Source organism: Littorina saxatilis, linkage group LG16 (genome assembly GCF_037325665.1).
Source record: "Littorina saxatilis isolate snail1 linkage group LG16, US_GU_Lsax_2.0, whole genome shotgun sequence".
Lineage (NCBI taxonomy): Eukaryota > Metazoa > Mollusca > Gastropoda > Littorinimorpha > Littorinidae > Littorina > Littorina saxatilis.
Genome location: NC_090260.1, coordinates 9401088 through 9409332, shown reverse-complemented (window position 1 = coordinate 9409332; position 8245 = coordinate 9401088). Strand labels below are relative to the sequence as shown.

The 8245-nt window shown below is 36.4% G+C and overlaps 1 long non-coding RNA gene across 1 annotated transcript; it reads right to left on the bottom strand.

Moving 5' to 3' along the window:
* Window positions 1–1358: 1358 nt before the first annotated feature.
* Window positions 1359–6403, bottom strand: LOC138950348 (uncharacterized). Its single transcript, XR_011450617.1, has 2 exons — window positions 5788–6403; window positions 1359–4567 (listed from the first exon to the last, which is right to left on the bottom strand). It is a non-coding gene; the product is annotated as an uncharacterized lncRNA (long non-coding RNA).
* Between the last annotated feature and the right edge of the window lie 1842 nt (window positions 6404–8245).

Genomic DNA, 8245 nt, shown 5'->3' with positions numbered 1-8245 from the left:
GCTAATCACTTCTTGTGGCTACTAAACAATAACAATAAACTCCTAATACTTCTTTAAACGTTCTGTAAAAATGATTTGTATTAAAAGTGTTGAAAAGAAGAGATAAAATAAATCCGCAAGGCAGTGAACACACTCACCATGCACTGACATACCAAAGCAGCCACACAAACACAGTACATAGGAGGTGTGCAGATGCTTTGCAAGAATAATAGACCACAGGGTCTGGCTCCATAAGAAGCCTAGAAAATGAGTTCCGTTGTCTCGAAAAGGGTACAATGATTTGACATCAAATTGTCTCATGACATGGTATGTGTAGTCAGAAACAAAAATGTTCTCACATTTAGTATTGCACATTCTCTGGAAAATTGCAACATAAGGGGGGGATAATCGCCCAGTGTCAGTCACAAATCAATTTTTATTCATTTTAAAATGTTTTTTTTTTATACAAAAACCTTGTTTTTTTTTAGGGGGGCATGTGTTTAGAGTCACACCTCAAGAAGTTTCTTTCACACACAAAAAAATTTAAACACCTGAGATGCAGGAAGCTTTTGACGCACTCAAGGGACGGATCTCGTCTGAGCCAGTGTGCGTCTTGCCCAACTTCTCGATACCATTTGTCTTGAGGACTGATGCTTCTGACGAGGGTTTGGGGGCTGTCTTACTTCAAGACCAAGGAGAAGGACTGCAGATTGTGTCATGTGCCAGCAAGAAGCTGCTTCCAGCTGAACGGAACTATTCCACAATCGAGAGAGAATGTCTTGCGATAGTGTGGGCAGTGAAGAAGTACAGTCCATACCTCTATGGACAATCGTTCACGGTGCAGTCTGATCATCAACCTTTGGAACATCTGGATGGACTGAAGGCCACCAACAAGCGCCTGATGCGATGGGCGCTGGCCCTGCAACCCTACGACATTCTTGTCGAGTCAATTCCTGGAAAGGAAAATGTGGGTGCAGACTACTTGAGTCGAATAGTCGTATAGGGAATCGTTCGGCTGTCAGTTGTACATAGTGACTAAGCATGTCTTGTACTCAAACGACAATTTGTGACCCTCCACCACGAAATGAGTCGCATGTCACCTCGCGCGGTTCTGCGCTAGGCTTAATATAAGTCCGGGGCGTGTCTGGTAACAGTGTGAGGGTCACCTTAGTCACAGGCTTATAACACAAATAGTTTTTGCTCTTTTCTAAAACGATTTTCACCACTGGATAGAGCATAAAAAACTCTTTAGGAAAATGTAAAAATATGAAAATCATGCAAAGGTGACATGCGACTCATTCCGTGGTGGAGGGTCACATTTGGTCTGAAAAAGGAGGGAGTCTTAAAATGGGGGTAAATTTACAGAGGTTGTGAACAAGTTCAAGTTCAAGTTCAAGTTTATTAGTCCATAACCCATGGGGGCATTTTGAACAATAAATACAATCAATACAATCATGATATATGCTAATATAATAAATAAATTAAAAAAATAAAAAATTAAAAAATTATGAAAAACTGTTACAAATTCTATTAATAAAGTCCAAAATATTCTTTAGCAATTTCTTTTTCTTAGTAGCAAACAACTTTTTAAATTTAAGTGCATTAGGTTTTTTCCAATAGTAAGATGGTAACAACTCAGCTCTTTCTTCTTTGAAAAAATCACAGACAAATAAATAATGGAATTCATCACCTATGTCATGCGATACACATTTGGTGCAAGTTCTTTCTGACCTCGGGATGTTAAGATAACGTTCTTTCTGTACAGGCAAATTGTTGTTTAATGTTCTAAACTTCATCATTGAAACACATTGCTGATATGGCAGGGTTGTGACGTAGTCTTCACATGCAAAAATATCTTTGAACATTCGATAATTCCAAAACATATTTTTTGTTCCAATTTCTGTAAACCATTTATGGATATACTGGTCATATAAGCTTCTTTTTACTTTCTTTTTAAACCATGTGCTTGAGTATTGAATATTTTCTTGAGAAGTCCAAAGGCCAGAGAGACCAATTTCATTTAAGGTTTTTTCAATGAAACATAAGTACTTGGATTCAATCATCTTGTTGATATACAATTTATAAGTAAAGCAATACACAATACTTGAAAATTTATTTTTATGAATAGGACTAATCAGTTTATACCAATAGCAAAGCATTCTACATTTCATATTAACATCTAGTGGATATCTTCCAAGTTCACCAAATATCATAGCATTTGGAGTTGATTTTTTTAGTTTGAAAACAATTTTATAAAAACGCAATTGAAGTTTAGTAGCAAGTTCACAGGAACCAAAACCCCATACTTCACATCCATACAATAAAATTGGAGCAATCATTTTATCGAACAGGTCAACTTGTATGTCCACAGGCAGTGACAATTGTCTACAAGTGCGCAAAAGAACAAACATTGCCCTTGAGGCACGATCATATAGATTCTTCTGTGCGACTGAAAATGTATTATTATAATTAATCTTAAGGCCCAAGTACATTACATCAAACACTACTTCGATTAAATTGCCATTGTACGTAAACAGTGGTTTATTTCTAATTTTACCTCTGGAAAAAACTTTATTCCCCCCTCTGCTTCTTTACCTCTGTAAACTTGTAGAGCTAGTTATTTTTCGATAATGACCCAGCAACCAAACAAATAACGAGCCAGCAACAGCCTGAATCCTCGATAGTGCAATGGGTTGAGAAGCTGTTCTGTTTTGGTACTACTTTTGCGACTGAAAAGTTCCGAACGCTCTATACGTACGAAATATACATCTCTGGAGCAAACAATACAAACATACCGCATTTAAATTAACAACTACAGGCCTGAACACATGAATCTCCATATAAAATCCATGAGTTAGGTTGTTTTCTGAATCTAGATCTGCCGTGCACACACCGTTCATCACAAGCAAATTCCCAAGGCAAGTAACTCATACTCTTGCCGACAAGAGTAGTTCCCCTTCTTTTAACGCAGTTTCTTCGACAACACTGACTGCAATCCGACGGTCAGTTTTCAACAATATTTCATTTTATAAACAGATCACACGCAACCAAATGCACACATCTCATCAATTTAAACAACATAAAGTGGTTTCATACACTATTTTCCCCAGAAAACTGAACTTCATACAGTAATTAACGTTGGAACACGGGTGCAAAAGTTCGTCTGCTAGTCCCATTTGACGAAAGAACATTATCCTAAACGATACTAAAACATAAACAGAACACACAATATCTGCCTTTACCGCCACAGCAGAATAACAGCATATCTGTGTATTTGAATTTAGTCTAAAACAGGGAAACTGACAAGAAGTGTTAACAGAATGGAATGATTTGCACGGAACTATACAACCGCGCATTAATCGATCGCCTGCGCAGGTTGACTGGTTGAGTGATTCGGATTCGATCAAACTTTCGCACAAAAACTCCTGTTTTCTTTGAATAACTGAAGAAAGGAGGAATAAAGAGGTTACACACCTTGTCTCAGTGATTATTAAAAATAATGGTCTCAGTTCGCGGTCATGAAAAAGCTCGCTGAAGCTCGCATTTTTCATGATCCGCCAACTTCGACCATTATTTTTAATAATCACTGAGACTCGGCATGTAACCTCTACATAACTTTCGTTTTGTTTACATTAATATTTAGACGCCATTTTAAACAGTATTCGTGCATTTAATGTTTAAACATTCTTGCAGGTTTTTTTCAGACTCTGAGCAGATCACAGTATCATCCGCATACAGTAATAAAAACATTTGAAACAAAGCATTTACATCAGTATCATCCATTCCAGCCACAATAGCCTCTCTTGACATAGATTGTAAACCATTACTGTTTTCCAACAGAAAAGGCTTTAGATCATTTAAAAATAGAGCAAAAAACAACGGTGACAAGTTTTCCCCTTGTCTAACTCCACACAAACTGGGAAAATATCCAGAACACTCACTATTAACTTTAACGCAAGACTTGGCATTTTCATACAAATTTCTTACAGTTTTTAAAAACTTCCCATTAACATCAGAACTAACTAATTTCTCCCATAAAAATGCACGGCGAACTTTATCAAACGCTTTTTCATAGTCTACAAATGCACAAAACAGTCGCTTCTTTTTGTTGAAAAAAAAATTTAATATACAATGCAAATTAAAAACATGGTCTAGTGTTGAAAAACCTGTGCGGAAACCTGTTTGTTCTTGACCTAATTTGTTATTACTCTCCAAAAAGTTTGATAACCTATCATTTAAAATTGCACTGAAAAGTTTTCCGAAGCATCTGAGTATAGTAATTCCACTATAATTTGTGGGGTCAGCTTGAGAGCCTTTATTTTTGTACAATGGAATAATTTCACCTACGGCCCATTGTGTTGGAACCTTTCCTGACTGCAAAACAACATTAAACAACAATACATAAATATCAATCATTCGATCATGTTTGTTTGTTTATTTGTTGCTCAACGTCCAGCCGACTACGCAGAGCCATATCAGGACGAGGAAGGGGGGGATGAAGGGGGCCACTTGTCAAGCGATTCCTGTTTACAAATGCACTAACCCATTACTTGTGTCCCAGCAGGCTTTAATAAAACTAAATTAATACCTACTGGAAGATTACCAGTTTCCAGTATGTTAAAATAGTTTGTTTGTTTATTTGTTGCTTAACGTCCAGCCGACTACGCAGAGCCATATCAGGACGAGGAAGGGGGGGATGAAGGGGGCCACTTGTCAAGCGATTCCTGTTTACAAATGCACTAACCCATTACAGTCGAACCCACTTAAAACGAACACGCTAGTTACGAATTTTGACTTATAACGAATTAGTTTTAAGTTCCCAACTGAATACCTCTTTCTTCATGCTTAAAAAAAATGCTTAAAACGAATTCTTTATAACGAATTTACGCTTATAACGAGCACTTTTTGGATTCCCAAGCATGCATAATGTCTGTAATTTACTCACGCTTATGACGAAATCTTTAAACTCGTCCCGAGATCGACATATCATGGGAATTTGAGAAGTTTGAATACACGTGTGTCAAAGTCTTCCCTTGCGTCGACTGCTTGAACCATTGCTCAACCGATCACTGAATAAAGTTAAACTGATTACACTGTACTCACAAAACAATTTCAAATTTAGAATCAAAGTGATTGATAGCTCAGACACTGAACATGAATGACTGACTGACGTTTATTTCCTTCGCGAATACCAAAAACGAAACATCGAACGGAAGCCATTTCCAAAAAATATAGATGCCAGAGTGGTTTCCCTTGGACAAGGGAAACCACACTCTCAACGTTTGCGTTCGCCGGTTCGCGATAGTTTATCAGTCAGTCAGTGCTTTCGATTTGGATTTGAACATCATGTTGCAACAAAACAAAACAAAAACTAAATTGGCCAAGGTTTGCTACCCGTCGCCAAGGTAAGTGATTCCGGACAAATGATAGGAACACCGCGAATGTGGACAGTGTCAGTGTGTGCGCGTGTGTGTGACCAAAAACGTAACAACTGGATGAAACATCTGTGTGCTCACTCTCACTCAAACTCAACAATTATCACTCAACATGAGACACACATGAACATGTACCTGAATATGTCACTTTATTGTCTAAACGTGAAGCAGCATGAAAGTTGCGAAAGAAACAAATTGAAACACCATAAAATGTACAAGACTTAAAAAAAAAAAAAAAAAAAAAAAAATCGATCAATTTTCTTAATACGAATTTTGGTTAAGACGAACTTTTTTTTCGATCCCCAGTGATTCGTCTTAAGCGAGTTCGACTGTACTTGTGTCCCAGCAGGCTTTAGTAAAACTAAATTAATACCTACTGGAAGATTACCAGTTTCCAGTATGTTAAAATAGGCTTAACCTATCTACTGCTGGACTTACATCAGAACACTAACAGATTAAACTATACATGAATCGCGAGACAAGCGGCAAGAAAAAATACAGGTGAATGAGCAAGAAGGCAGAAAAAAGAAAAGAATTCATGAAGAAAAAGAGAGCATGACAGGAAAGAGGAACCAAAAATCTACCTAACAGCAAACTAGAAAGCTCCTGCGGTTCCAAAAACAGGAGGGGCCTTTAATTTCATAACCGCAGTGCCCCACTGCGGGAATTCGATCATGTGACGCTTTTAAATACTCATTAATTATTTTATCCTGACCGCATGCCTTATTGTTTTTTAGCTTGTCTATACATTTGATAACTTCCTCCTTTGTAAAAGGCGCATTAAGAAATTCATTACTTGCTTCATTTAAATGTTCATTACTATCATCCATTTCATTTTCATCACACTCTTGTAGTTTAGTGAAATGTTCGAAAAACTCAGAACAAGTTGGATAGTTAGTTTTGGAATTATTCTTTTTATTTTTATTTAGAAGATTCTAGTATGCTTTCGGGTCAGTACTTCTTAACTTTCTCAAAGTTTTAAAACAAACTCATTATGATAATACGACTTGCATTCCTTTTTTTATTGTCTTTTTGTATTCTTTAAAAGCACTCTTGTTTTCATCTTCATTGAAGTAACACATTTTTAAACCGTCTTGCTTTGTTTTTCGCATGTAAAAATATTTTTCTTTTCTCTTTGCAAATTGCACTAAACCATGGTTGTTGTAGTTTGAATTTCTTTGAACGTGGCTTTTTCATAAATGTTTGTTCTTTAATTACACCGATTTTCTCAGCAGAACAATTTAAAATATCACAAATCTTATTAGTAACACTATCAACGTCATCTGTTGTCGTACTCTCACTTGTAGCTAGCATATTTTGTAATTTAGTTTCAACAGTATAAATATCATCCTCATTCAGATTAACTACAAAAGCTAACTTGGTCCCATTGTTATTGTCCCATTTTGGTTTTGTGTACTTGTTATCCTTTTCTCTACCTTTAGACAGCAAATCTTCATTTTTGTTTTTTTTCACAACGTCTGCTAGGCAATCATTAGCGCGTACTTCATTATGTTTTAATAAATGCAAAACAACAGGACAGTGTACATCAGAATACATTTCACAAAATTCCATCACAGAAAAATATTTAACTTTCGAGAACAAATCTTTTGACAGGATGCAATAATCAACAACGCTCTTATCCTTACATGTGCATTTACCAACCCCTGTATCATCGCCAACTCTACCATTAGCAATAACTAAGCCAGTCATTTTACAAAAATCAATCAATTTAAAACCAAGGTTATTAGTATTATTATCCTGTGAGGCCCGCTCACCTATTAGAGTACCAACCTCATCAGAGTCAAACAAGTCATTATGATGATTATCAACAAAACCTTCTGAATGCTGATCATCTTCATGCAACATTTCACTCAGATGACCAGTGCGGGAATTTAAGTCTCCTAACAGACAAACATAATCATTATCTAACCCAAACTGCATATACACCTCTTCTAATTCAGCATAAACATCTTTGTTATGGTAAGGTGACCCTTCAGGGGAATATATAAAGCACAGAAAAGGGTGTCACGTCCAAGTATTTTCTTATCTAACTTAAAAAATAACGCATTCTCACACATTTCTACATCCAAAAATCTATACCATATTTTCATCTCTTCTTTTATCTTATGTGACAGCTTTTTTTCTTCAAAAATAGTTATATTATTAGCAAACACTTCCCGTAATAAAACTAATACACCACCTGATTTTCTGCGAAATGTTCCTCTATTCTTATAGAATGCTATATAACCTGGAATGTTAATCTCATCAATATCATCAAGTTTGCTCTCGCTAAAACAAATAATGTCATATTTGGCAATAAATTTCACAAATTCAGGAAATTTTAGCTTTGAAGTGATTCCACAAATATTAAGCGCTAAGCAGGAGAGTATATCAGGATTATCCTCAATACTATATTCAGTACCAAAGGAATCTCCAATCTCACTATCAACATTGTATACATCTTTTTTAACAGTAGATTTGTTACGTACATTCTCAACATCTAACGAGTCAAAATGAACATCAACATCTGACATTACAACAACATTATCCATTTCATGCGCATTGCCAACATCCAGAGAGTCATGCAGAATATCAACATCAGAAACATTTGCATACACATCAACAACATCAACATCATCAGTATCACCACAGTCTTTCACCACTCTGTCTTCACCTCCCTCTTCACCACCATCATCACCCCAGACATTCACTATATCTTCATCACCACAGTCATTCACACTGTCTTCACCCCTCTCATCACCACCATCACCACCACAGTCATTCACTCTGTCTTCACCACCGTCACCACCACAGTCATTCCCTCTATCTTC